The 13,608-nt window shown below is 49.0% G+C and overlaps 1 protein-coding gene and 1 pseudogene across 1 annotated transcript in view; one reads left to right on the forward strand and one right to left on the reverse strand.

The window, feature by feature from the left end:
- MRC2 (mannose receptor C-type 2) overlaps positions 1-13,608 on the reverse strand; it is a 54,640-nt gene that overhangs the window by 27,368 nt on the left and 13,664 nt on the right. The gene's annotated exons all lie outside the window — the stretch shown is intronic.
- On the forward strand, positions 6,207-7,594 carry LOC132414867 (ubiquitin carboxyl-terminal hydrolase isozyme L5 pseudogene; annotated as a pseudogene).

Here is a 13,608-nt window from a genome sequence, read left to right on the forward strand (position 1 = left end):
GGTGTGAGGATGAGCCACCCAGATACAACCCAGCCCCTGTCACCATACGGGCTGGCGGGAGCCAGGCTCTGCGTGGAACATACGGAGACGATAACGGAATCCCTGACCTCGTGGAGCTGCCCGTAGTCTCTGGTCTTTGTTTTTGTCTACCTAGCAAACTTCCCACCCTCCTCCCCTTATTATTTATCAAGTATTTTCCTGCATCTCTAGCTATGTGAGTGGGCACGAGGCTCACTACTGGCCAATAATCATGTCCATCCCCCTGGCTACAGTGACTGGCACTTAAACAGGGCTGATCAGAGTCCTCTCCTGGAGCCCTGACGTCTCCTCTCTCTGTTCACGTGGCTAAACTGGGGCTGCCAACGGCCACGTTTCCTACCATGAGGAAAAGATCTTTCTGTTGTAAGCAAGGAAGGAGATAATATGGAAAGAGACGCAGAGCTGAGAGATGGAAGGAGAGGAAGTGAGTCCTGGTGGTGCAGAATGTCCAGCCCCAGCCCCTGGGTCCCTACGGCTCTTCCTCCGCACTGTGCATCACTCAGAATCATTTGCAGCCACATCCCTTTCTTTTTTTTTGCTGAGCTGGTTTGCATCACGCTTTTGTCCTTGTAACCAAAGAATCCTGATAAACACACAACCCTAGGTCCATGGACCAGTCTGGAACACTGGTCCATGCTCCTTACGCCCCTGGAGGCATTGTTCCAGAGTCCCCTCTGACCGTCAGACCAATGATGAGCTTCTTGGGCCGGTGGCTGCCTCTGGGCCACGTCAGAGGAGGTGCTTGGAGGCTGGACCCACCGCATCCTCTCCATCTGGTCTCCGGTGGCTCCCCCAGAGACTTTCTCATTCATGACAATGACAAGCATTTACGAAACACTGAACTAGATACTATAGGGAAATTAAGGATGTGGCTTCTGCCCTCAAGATGTTTACAGTGAAGCTGGAGATGCAGAACTCACAAAGCAATCCATGAAAAAGTTACAAGCAACACATCAACAAGTGTGCAAAACAGTCAGATCTAATTTATACCACTTGGTTGGGGGTAAATGGATAGAATGGATTTCCCAGGTAACTGAAGGAATCTTTCTGGTGTGGAATCCATACTTCCTTGCTTCTCAGACATCCAGGGCATCACCCTGGAAATTTATTCCCGTGCTCAGAGGTAACTGGGTTTTAAAGATATCTGCCCTACACTGAGTAAGCCCACCTCCTGCCTCCGGGTTGAGGGTCACCGTGGCCTCCTTTCCTTTCCCGTCTGCTGTAAGGTACACACAATGTGCCGGTCCTGAGGCTGAGTGCAGAGGCTCACAACTGTCTGTTTCTCAGCAGCAAACCTCTCAGCTGTCCCTGCAGCTTCCCGGACTCAGCCCAGCAGCAGAGGCAGCCAGAGGTCTGACCTCCGATGAGACGGCTGTTCCCCATCACAAGCTGAAGACATCACGCTGAAGGAAGCGGAGGGGAGGTTCACTCGAGCACAGTGCCTGGCACACAGCAGGCTCTCCACAAATATCTACTGAACGAGGGACACGTCAAACAAAACCCTGAAAGGCGCAAGCAGAGACAAGGACACGGAGGGTGTTCCAAGTTCGGGGAATGGCAGAATCAAAGACTGGGGACCCAGCAAACAGCCTGGCTCAGCTCCTAGAGAGCTGGGGACCAGGGACCAGCTGGCGAGCCTGGGGGGAGCTGACCATATTTGGTCCCAGAGGGCGCAGCAGGGTGGCCTCCAGCCGCTGAGTCTCTCCCCGCACCACCCGCCCCCCTCCACGGCCGTCTCCCCCTTTGGCACCCCTCCCCAGGCCACGCAGAGGCCAGGGGTCATCCCAGGGAGAGCCACAGCCGCCCGCAGGGCTGCCAGCCAAAAGGAGCAGCTGTTTTCAATGAGCCACTTGGCCCTGAGGCCAGGCCTGGAAATGTCCGAGTCAGCAGAAGCTGCCAGTTCCGCCCTGCAGAGGGGCCAACCCTGGGGACCAGGCGTCCCACCCTGCGCCACCCTCTGCTAGAGGCTGTGTCCATGTCCCTGCACGCACACTGGACCTGGGGGGGGTGGCGCGGCAGGGCATTCCTTCCATGGAGGTCAGGGGAGTCACACGCCTTCGAGGTCCAATACTCTGCCCAACCGTGCAGCACCGCCACCAAAATCCTGAGCTAGTGTGGGCTTCCCCCTCTACCGTCCACCCTCCAGGCTCTTCCTACTCTCCGGCCTCCTCCCCAGCAGCCCTTCCACTCCAGCCAGACCAAACTGCTGGTCCATTACAGAGCATGGGACAAAACCGAACACACACAGCCCCGAGGAGGCTCCGCGGCTGCCCCACGCACGCTTGTGTGCAGTGTCTCTCTCAATCTCTCCAGCAGCCAACCTCCTCTAGAGACGCTCTTTTCCCCCCTTAAAATGTCTGTATTGCACGATGTGATATGCTGTGTCTTAAGATGTTAAAGCAAACTCCGGCAGAGAATGGGTTAAGAGATGGGCTTGTCACCTAATACATGCAAGAGGATGGTGTGAAGGGGGGATGGGAATTCCGGTAAATTCGGAAAGGCAGCTTTCACCCTCCCATGGCTCTGCCTGGGTCCCCCAGGCGGTGCCGGCTGAGGGGAGCTGGCCCCTGGGGCTCTCGGAGACGCAAATCCTCACCCGCCCTGACCTTCACCCCGTGGCGATTTAAGAGTGTTTGATCTCATGCCCTGCTGTCTTTTGTCTTCTCAGACTAAAGCATCACGATATTTTCGGCCTGTCCCTTCCCAGGCCCCATCTTGTACGAAGGCTAGGAAGGGCGGGGGATGCCGAGCCCCATATCGCTTCTAACCTCTGGGGGGACCCTGCACCCCTCTGCTCACGGGCAGCTCCCGCAGCCTCGCTCCCTTGCCTGGTCCCCACGTCTCTTTCTCTACTAGAGCATCCCAGGGGCGGGCCCACCTTGACCCCATCCTCCCTCACGCCCGCCTCCAGGACCCGAGGTGCTGGGCCCAGCCCGTCCTCGGAGTTCCGGGTCTTCGTGGCCGCTGCGCGCCCCCACCTAGGCCGTGCGCCCTCCTTCCGCGATGCGCTCCCATCTCCACGGCGCGGCGCGGCCCGGGGCCTTTGGGCGCAGACCCCTCCCCCAGCCCCGCCGCGGCCACGAGGTCCGCCAGGCTCCCCAGCCCAGCTCTGCGAACCCCAGGTCGGCGGCCTCCGGCGCCGTCTGTTAGCCCGCAGCCAAAATAAACAGCCCAAAGCCACTTCCTTCCCCGGGGGGCAACTTTCACAACAACGGCCGGCTCCGGTCGTGGCGGGAAGTGGCCTTCTGGGCCAGGACAATCCAACCTCACTGACCAGCCAGCGAAGGGCAGGATCCAGGGTCCGCGGCTGGGGCCGGGCCCAGCTCCGCATTCGACCCTGGAAGGGAGCGCGCGTGGGTGGGGGCGTAGCCGTCCCGGCGCAGAAATCACGCGCCCGCCGCCCGCGCCGGCCTCCGCGGAGCCACACTTGTTTTACTTCTCCGTGGGAGTCGTCAGCAGATTATTTCATAAAAGCACGGATAGCAGAGCCCCAGCCCCAGCGCTGCGTTAGATGCTTCATACCTCTGATTTAGGATGAGTAAATGAATGAGTGAAAGGATTTATAATAAAGGAGACACCGGGACAAACAGAGAGAGCGACTTTTAAAAAATTTAGTTTTGGGAATTCCCTGGCGTCCCAGTGGTTAGGCCTCCTCGCTTTCACTGCGGGGGCGGGGGGAGGGTTGGTTCAACTGGCCAAACAAAAAAAAAATTAGCTTTGCCAAAGTGGCTGCAGAAGTGGGGGGGGGGGGCAGTAACTTAAAGCTAAAATACTAGAAGCCCCCCCGCCCCCCTACTGCTTACTGCAGAGTCAACAGAAAGGAAGAAAAAATCTCCTTTAGGCCTTTCTGTATTTTCCACAGTGAAGATTTTTTTCAAACAAAGAAAGAGAAACGTGTGGGGAATTAAACTAAAATCTAATGATTTGTTTGTGAGAAACTGAGGTTTCAAATATAAACCATTGGATTCGCAAGAACTATTTTATGAACAATTTTTCGTTTTTCTTTTGGCTGCGTTGGGTCTTCGTTGCTGCGTGCGGGCTTTCTCTAGTTGCGGCGAGTGGGCTTCTCACTGCGGTGGTTTCTCTTGTTGTGGAGCACGGGCTCTAGGTGCGTGGGCTTCAGTAGTTGTGGCTCACGGGCTCTAGAGCACAGGCTCAGTAGTTGTGGCGCACGAGCTTAGTTGCTCTGCGGCATGTGGGACCAGGGCTCGAACCCGTGTCCCCTGCATTGGCAGGCAGATTCTTAGCCACTGCGCCACCAGGGAAGCCCAACAATTTCTAACTAACGGTCTTTCACATAACATAGAAAAAAGGGTAGGATCCCTCCCCCCCATTCACACAACACAATGAGTTCCTCATTGGCTAAGTGCCCCTTGAGGGCTCAGGTTCTATCCTCCGCCTCTCCATGTCCCCAGCGTTTGCCTGCCATAGTCTGGACTCACAAATGTCGAATGACAGAATGAATATGAACTGGAGGGTCTTAGAATTCATCTTGTCAGTCCTTTAGAATTTGGAAACCGAAACACAGAAAGGTTAAGTGACTTGTCCAAGGACATTCAACTGGAACCATGACCTTTCCATTAGGACTAAACCTTATTCAAGTCCTGAACCGCATCACACCAGTATCTGCTTATATAAGTTGACCATATCATTTATTGTCTCATGTTGAGAATGAGAAGGGGAGTCACTAATAATTACAGCACTACAACAAGCTTGAGCCAGGGCTGTCCCAGGCAAACTAGGACATATGGTCACCCTGCACTTATGGAAAGAGACCACAAATAATGATACAAGTTAATGTTTACCATACACTTGGCTAGGTACCCGGCACCGGCTTCCCAGGCTTTCTCGTTAATTCTCACAGCAATGCTCAGAAATAGGTAAAATTCCTATCTCCATTTGACAGATAAGGAAACAGGTATTAAATAACTGAGAGATCAATTCTCTTGATAACACAGTTAATAAGGGGCAGAGCAGAGACGGGAGACCAGGAAGACTGGTCAGTTCCAAACAACTATTCCAGGCACTTGAAACTGATAAACCACAACCAAGGTGCATTTGGCCGTCACGGTAAGTGACAGAAAAGTGAGCGAGCATTGAAAACTGGAGGGATTTCACATAAAAATCTGCATTTCCAGCTCTCTCAGGAACATTGGGAGGCCTGACAGTGCTGAGCCAGTGTGCCTGTAAGGCGCCAGTCACAGTTTCTGGGTGGAGCTGCCCACCTGACAGGGGGCTCACCGGTTTGCCACAGTCCCCACCCACCCCTTTTGCACCCCAGCCCCCACTCCAACACTGAAGTGGAAGGAGAATGGCCATATGTTATCATGTTGGCACTACTGTTTTTATCAGAGTGCAGAAACATTCTTCAATATCCTGGTCTCGAATGACCAGAGGGTTGTGCCTATTTCAAAACCGAAAAAAAAAAAAAAAGTGTGTTGGGGGGTCCCCTCTAAATTAGGCGCCACTGCCCAGCAACCATAATGTCCCTGTGACTCGCTGCATTCCTTTCTCGAGACGTGTCTGAAACACAGCACAATATGATTCTGAGAACTCCTGACACGATTCACCACAAGCTTTTGCTCCACTCGCTGGCAGTTCCGTGACCTTCTGATGTGGCAACATTCAAGGACTTGTTTGGTTCTCGAAGCAAGGCACGGATGGCACTCTTTTTAAAGTTGTGATGAGAAAAACAACTCCTTGGAGTTGCTGCCTCGGCACTTTACCGTATGACAAACCTGCTCACACCCAGAGTCTGGACATTTAGATAAGGGTCTGAGTTTGGGATTCCCACCCGAAGTTCCTGCTTTGCTTTTTGGGGGGGCACCTTTTAAAATAACCACTTAAGAGTTGAGCCCTTGGAGCTTCCCTGGTGACGCAGTGGTTGAGAGTTCACCTGCCGATGCAGGGGACACGGGTTCGTGCCCCGGTCCGGCTGGGCCCGTGAGCCATGGCCGCTGAGCCTGCGCGTCTGGAGCCTGTACTCCGCAACGGGAGAGGCCACAACAGTGAGAGGCCCGTCTACTGCAAAAAAAAAAAAAAAAAAAAGTTGACCCCTTGAAAAATTAGTGACGGAGTAGGCGGGGGGTATGTGTGGTTGACGAGCCAGTGCGAGTGTGCCGATTCCAGTGGCCGGCAGCGGATGGAGCGGTGGGGGAGAGGGCACGATGGGCAATGCCAGAGAGTGGCGCTGCGTGGAAAGTGACCCCGGGTCTTCACCGAGCTCATTAAAGCATTCAGTTGCTGAGGAGCCCAAGTAGAAGAAATACGGAGTTTAGAGCCTGAGAATTTTGATAAATCCGGTTCATGGGTTGATTTTTCTTTTTTTAATTTTATTTTTATTATTTTTGGCTGCATTGAGTCTTCGTTGCTGTGCACGGGCTTTCTCTAGTTGGGTGAAGCGGGGGCTACTCTTCGTTGTGGTGCGCGGGCTTCTCATTGCAGTGGCTTCTCTTGTTGCGGAGCACGGGCTCCAGGCGCACGGGCTCAGTAGATGCGGCACGTGGGCTCAGTAGTTGTGGCTCACGGGCTCTAGAGCGCAGGCTCAGTAGTTCTGGCGCACGCGCTTAGTTGCTCCGCAGCATGTGGGATCTTCCGGGACCAGGGCTCGAACCTGTGCCCTGCATTGGCAGGTGGATTCTTAACCACTGTGCCACCAGGGAAGCCCTGATTTTTCTTTTCAAGTGGCAGCCAGGAGAAGAACCAGCAGGCTCTGGGGCTCAGGACTCCAGACTTGACATGATATTTTTTGCCAAGCGGGTAATTAATAATGCTTGTGCTACTCCAGCCACAGTAAGTGTGTTATTGAACTGTACCCATCAGGATGTCCATTTAGGAGAGACATTATCAGGGTTTAAAGAATTTTCACAAAGTTTTGATGCAGCTGTGAAAGGTTTGGCACTGAGTAATTCGGATGTGATTCGACAAGTACACAACAGTTTCGCCAGACAGCAGATGTTTGAATTTGATGCATAGACATCAGAAAGAGAAGATGCTTTTCACTTTGTCAGTTATGTTCCTAGTAATGTAAGGCTGTAGGAATTAGATGGATTAATAGAAGGACCCACTGATTTAGGTGTATGTCATCAAGATGATTGGATCAGCGCCGTGAGGCCCGTCACAGAAAAAAGGATACAAAAGTACAGTGAAGGTGAAATTCAATTTAATGGCCATTGTGTCTGACAGAAAAATGATATATGAAGAGAAGATAGAAGAATTACAAAGACAACTTGCTGAGGAGGAACCCATGGATACAGATCAGGGTAATAACATGTTAAGTGCTATTCAGTCAGAGGCTGCCAGAAATCAGGTGCTTATTGAAGAAGTACAGAAATTAAAAAGATATAAGATTGAGAACATCAGAAGGAAGCATAATTATCTGCCATTCATTATGGAATTCTTAAAGACTTTAGCAGAACACCAGCAGTTAATACCACTAGTAGAAAAGGCAAAAGAAAAACAGAATGCAAAGAAAGCACAGGAAACCAAATGCAGAAGATGCTTTGGGATGTGTACACATTTCTGCTTCTGCACTTACTTTCGAGGAAACCATTAAGTATAAAGAACTTTGAGCAACACCCTAACTGACTCAGCACACGTTTGACAATAGTCCCAGTTGGTCTCACCTTCAATGCGTGGATTCATAACCTCTCCCTGCCTGCATCATGTGCATGTGGTGCATATTAAATAAAAGTGGTGTTCAGAAAAAAAAGAAAACAATTACTGACCTCTGCCCCAACCACCTGGTAAGCACGAGGTGCCTGCTACCCTGCTCTCTCTGTCCTGCCCATTGACGACCTGGGACTGAGGGCTGCCCTCCCCCTGGCCCATTGTGCCACCAACCCCCTGCCCCTCACCCTGTTTCTGGGATGTATAAGTAACAAACTTCCTCTCTGTTGGTTTACTGAAATTGTCCCTTCAACCAAAACAATCCCAGGGTTTTCACTTCCCCAAAGTGGGAGCTCGGATGCCGAGGAAGTACCTGCCGACCCCAATCCATGTAGGTGGCTTGTGCCTCCTCTAACCTGCATATTCTTCTTCTTCTTTTTTTTTTTTTATTAAATAATTTATTTATTTTTGGGTCTTCGTTGCTGCGTTGGGTCTTCGTTGCTGCGCATGGGCTTTTCTTTAGTTGCGGCAAGCGGGGGCTACTCTTCATTGCAGTGTGCTTCTCTTGTTGCAAGCATGGACTCTAGGCACACAGGCTTCAGTAGTTGTGGCACACAGGCTCAGTAGTTGTGGCACACAGGCTCAGTAGTTGTGGCTCATGGGCTTAGTTGCTCCGTGGCATGTGGGATCTTCCCAGACCAGGGCTCGAACCCACGTCCCCTGCATTGGCAGGCGAATTCTTAACCACTGCGCCACCAGGGAAGTCCTAACCTGCATATTCTTAATTGAACACACCAGCTCTGGCTTCTCAACACAAAAGTTAAATGAACTTAGAATCTTTTTTGCTTGGGAAACTTTAGGATCTCCCTAAGACTATATGCCAAAGATTAAACACTTGCTGACTTCTGCAATGACAAACCAATGGAACCTTCCTTACCCACACCTTCTTTGGAAGCACGGTGGAGGGCTTAGGAGGGTGACTCTGGAATCTGGACCCACCCAGGTACAAATCTCTTCTTGGGCCCTGGGGCCAGCTGGCCTCCCTTCTGCAAGCCTCACTTTGGGGAAGACACCAATATGACCAATCTCATGAGTTTCTGGGAAGATTAAGGAAGAAAATGCTTAAAGATGCTTTGTACCTTTAGCATTTGGTAATGGAAGGCCATTATTTTTTGTTTGTTTGTTTTAAATATTTATTCATTTTGGCTGCGTCGGGTCTTAGTTAGGGCACGCGGGATCTTTCGTTGCAACGTGGGCTTCTCTCTAGTTGTGGTGCACAGGCTCCAGAGTGCGTGGGCTCTGTAGTTATGGCACCTGGGCTCTCTTAGTTGCCCCATGGCATGTGGGATCTTAGTTCCCCGACCAGAGATTGAACCCACATGCCCTGCAATGGAAGGCAGATTCTTAACCACTGGACCACCAGGGGAGTCCCCATTATTGTTTTTTAACATTGAAGAGCCTCTGCCCAGATCAGGGCTGTGAGCTCAAGAGTCTGTTTCACAGCAGAGAGCCTGGGAACCAGGCATAGCAGATGCTGCAATCCGGATAAGAGGAAGTGATAAAGAGTAAATAAAGCCAAGGACTTGAGTGTTTAAGCTGCTCTTCAGAAGAATTAAAAGAAAAATAAATCCACGGTCCAGATGCAGAGTCCTCCCGCAATTCCCATGGGTGGGTCCCTGGCAACTATCATTTGTTTCTAACTTCTGAGCTTTTGGACCCTCCTCAGGTGCACCTGGAAGGGAGATGCAAGAAGAGGCCATGGACAGTGTGACAGGGGAAAGGGGGGTACTTCTGGGGAGGTCAGGGCAGCATGGGGTATGCTGCTCTCCCCGCCACATTCTGGTTCTGCAGAAATCAAGTCCAAGGGCAGTCTTAAAGGGAAAATGAGGTCACAAAACAACGCAGCTGGAAGGGAGTGTGGAAGGAGGTGGCGAGGGCCCACTCCGCTTGTGGTGGCAGATGCTGGGGCAGGAGGAGGTGGACAGAGTCTGTGTGGGCCCCTCGCTGGGACTCAGGCAGTCGCATGGCAGTGGGGCTCCAAGAATGGGAGGAGGCAAGGGTTGGAGCAGCACAGGCTGAGAATCTAGTCTAGGAGTTCAGGTTCTGATTCTGCCACTACAATGTAAATGACCTTAGGGTATTCGGTTTTCTTACCTGTGAACCGAATTCAAAAATACCCTTGCTTGGGCTTCCCTGGTGGCGCAGTGGTTGAGAGTCAGCCTGCGGATGCAGGGGACACAGGTTCGTGCCCCGGTCCGGGAAGATCCCACATGCCGCGGGGCGGCTGAGCCCGTGAGCCATGGCCGCTGAGCCTGCGCGTCCGGAGCCTGTGCTCCGCAACGGGAGAGGCCACAGCAGTGAGAGGCCCGCGTACCGCAAACAAACAAACAAACAAACAAAACAAGCCTCCTTGCCTCTCCACAGCGTCCTGGGGAGATCTACAGGGAGAGTTCTATGGGGATGTTGACATGATTCTTTTAGGGTCTCTCTCCCCCATTAAATGGTTCCTTCAGAGCAGAAGCATGTCTCATCCATTTATCTCCCCAGTTCAGGGCATACAACAGGTGCTCAATACATGTGTGTTTTGAAATTTGTTAAAATTTGCCTTATAGCACAACATGGTCAGTTTAAAAAATGTTCCAAGTGTGCTTGAAAATAATTTGTAATCTAAAGTTTTGGAGCATAGTGACTATATATCTGCTTGTTGAATCAAATTTGCTGCTCACGTTATTTAAGTTTTTTATATCCTTACTAATTTTTTTTGGGGGGGGGTCTACTGGTTCTGAAAGAGGTATCCTCTATCAGTGAATGATAGCAGTATGTTAAATCTCCTATTATGATAGTGAATTTGTCTATTTTTTCCTTGTAGCTCTGTTGCTCTATATAATTTGAAGTTAAGTGCATACAAAATTTAAAACTTCCTGGTAAATTGGATTTGTTGATATGAAGTGCCCTTGTTTATTTCTAGTAACGCTTTCGCTTTCAAGTCTACTGTATCTGTTATTATACAATTTCCCTTTGGTTTATATTTGCACAGTATATCTTTCCCAATTCTTTTACTTTCAAACTTTTTGTACCATTATGTTTTATTTTTTTAATAAATTGTTAAAAATTAATTAATTAATTTTAAAAAATAACTGAAAAAGTTAAAAAAGAAAACTAAGAAGCAAATTCAGTGGAATGCATAAGAGGTGTTCCTTGGGAGAATGCTTTAGGTCTCAGTTCATTTCTTCATAAGATGAACGTTCCCACCAAAAGCATCAGAGTAAACATCATGTCTCATCACTCCTTTCCACTGTTCATACAGCATGCATGTAGGTATAATGCTGATTAATGCAAAAAAATTACAATATTCAGTGACTTTGAATAAGCAGTGGAGGAAGCAAATATTTACTAGATTCCATGAATAAAAACCTCTCTGATAAAGCTTATGTGGGAGGATAATGGCTCCAGCTACCTTAGCAAAGGAGGCAGAGTCCCCTTTCCTATGAATAGCTGGGCTCAGGTGTGATGTTGGGAACAACGCAAGGCAAATAAACAGCAACTGAGAAAAAAACAAAAACAAAAACACATGTGTGTTGAACTGAGCTGGACCAGGGGAGGTGGAAAGGCAAGCTGTCCTATGTCCTATAGGCAAGGGTTTAACATCCTCTGAATTGCATCCTCCTTTAAAAGCAGATCACGTATGGACAATGAATAGAAGAGGATAAGGGAGACATGAAATTATTTATTGTGCCAGGAGGTTGGGATTATGTGTAACTTTCTCTTATATTATTATAATGTTTCTAGAGTAAATAAAACTGAGGGAAGCGAGACACGGGGCATCTTAAGGTCTTTGAAGGAACCAAAGCTCTCTGCATTTCCCACAGAACCCGACTCCTTGCTCAGCATTCAGTGAGTTTGACTTGCTTTGCCCTGGAAGCTACAAAGGGTCAGATATATACACAAGACCCATCATCACCACCACTGTGACATCACTCAGACCTCCAATGACACAACAGACTTGACCTACAAAGGAATGTCTGCGAGGGTCCCCCAAACCCTTCTCTCTCTCCACCCTTTCACACCCTTTTCCTGATTTCTTCAGTATATTTTTAGGACCATATTTTAAAAAGTACTGCTCCCACAACCATCCCAGTTCCTCCCTCTCTGATATTCATTAAAAATCAACAGCATGGTTAAGAGAGCTTGGGCTCTGGGTTCAAGGCTGGGTTTGAATTCCTGCTCTTGAACTAGTCATTTGACCTCTTCATCCTTCAGTGACCTCATCTGTTCAGTGGAGGAAATACTCCTGCTTACGGCACAGAACAAGTACTGAGCACCTCGTATGTGCCAGGAGCTGTGCTGGTGCTGACCCCTGAGTGGTTGGCAGAACTGGTTGAGACCACAGATGGAACGACTCACCACACTGCCCCACACAAGTGAGCTCATGGGGACAGCAGCCCCGGGGGCAACCCTTCTGGAGGAGAATACAGCACCACGCGTCAAAAGCCTTCAAAAACACAGACCTTTGACCCAGAGTTCACTTCTTATGAATTTAACTTAAAGAAATAATTAAGAATCTATGCAAAGATTTTGCTACACAGCATTATTTATAACAACAATGACTGGGGGAAGATTAATGTCCAACAATATGGCACTGACTGTGTCAACTGAAATACACTCACACAATGGGATACTATGCAGACAACAGTATCAATTTATAAGAGTATTTCGACATGAATAGAGGTTCACACTGTAACTGATTTTAAAAAACTGGATGTATAATATGACCTTATTTTTATTTTCTTTTAAATCAAGTAAAGTCTGAAAAGACCTTTGTGCATTCTTGTTATTAAACGTGGGTGTCCAGATCGCCAGGGGTGCTTGTTTACAGAGCAAGTGCCCAGGCCCTACAGCAGACCTACTGAATTAGAATCTCAAGATGAAGGAATATCTGGATTGTAAACAAGGTTCCCAGGCGATTCTGAGGCTCACCAGAGTTTCAGAAACACTGTACATGCCTAAGTGTTAACAGTGGTTATCACTGACTTGTGGGATACCTGGTGATTTTTATTTTCTTCTCTTTGTATTTTCTACAATTTACATGTTTGGAAATTAAAAAGAGATATGACCTGAATGTCCAACAAGGGGTAGTTACGGGACATCGGTACAACGGAATCTTACGCAGCCATGGAAGCATTGGGTGGAAATACACTGATGATATGCTGACATATGAAAGAATGTTACAAATCAACACTAAAACATCTATGTAAAGTTTTATACAGAGAGAGGAAAGGAGAGGAGAGGAGACACAGTTTGGCAGGATATTCTTTAAAATGTTAACAAGCCTGTTTCTTAGTGGTGAAATTTTAGGTAACCTTTCTTTTTTGTAACTTTTTCTACCTTTTGAATTGTGTACTATAAATAGGTAGCATTTTTTATAATCATAAAAATGTATTCTGATCCTGAAAAAATATATATGTAACACTGTCTTTCTGAGGGCCTTGTGGGAGGGAGGGTTAGTGAAACAGAAAAGGTGCCGGTGCTTAAAAGGGGGAAGAGTAGCCTTCCAGGGAAGGAGAGAACTCAGTGTGACCCCAAAGGGCTTTGTAAACCTTACTAACAAGGCCAATTGTGTGGAGGAGAAGGGGGGATAAAAAGATACTTCAGACATAGATATAGGTGTAGCAATGTGTGGCTTGAGGGTTCCCCGACCAGGGACTGAACCAGGGCCCTCTGCAGTGAAAGCCCGGAGTCCTAACCACTGGACCGCCAGGGAATAAAAATTTTAAATGAACAACAAACAGGGGAAAGATATTTCTTTTTCTTTTCCCCTATTTTTCGGCTGCGGCATGCAGGATCTTAGTTCCCCAACCAGGGATGGAACCCCTGCCCCCTGCAGCGGAAGTGCGGTCTTAACCACTGGACCGCCAGGTAAGTCCCTTGGTTTTGTTTTGTTTTGTTTTGTTTTGTTTTGCT

Source organism: Delphinus delphis, chromosome 19, assembly GCF_949987515.2.
Source record: "Delphinus delphis chromosome 19, mDelDel1.2, whole genome shotgun sequence".
Classification (NCBI taxonomy): domain Eukaryota; kingdom Metazoa; phylum Chordata; class Mammalia; order Artiodactyla; family Delphinidae; genus Delphinus; species Delphinus delphis.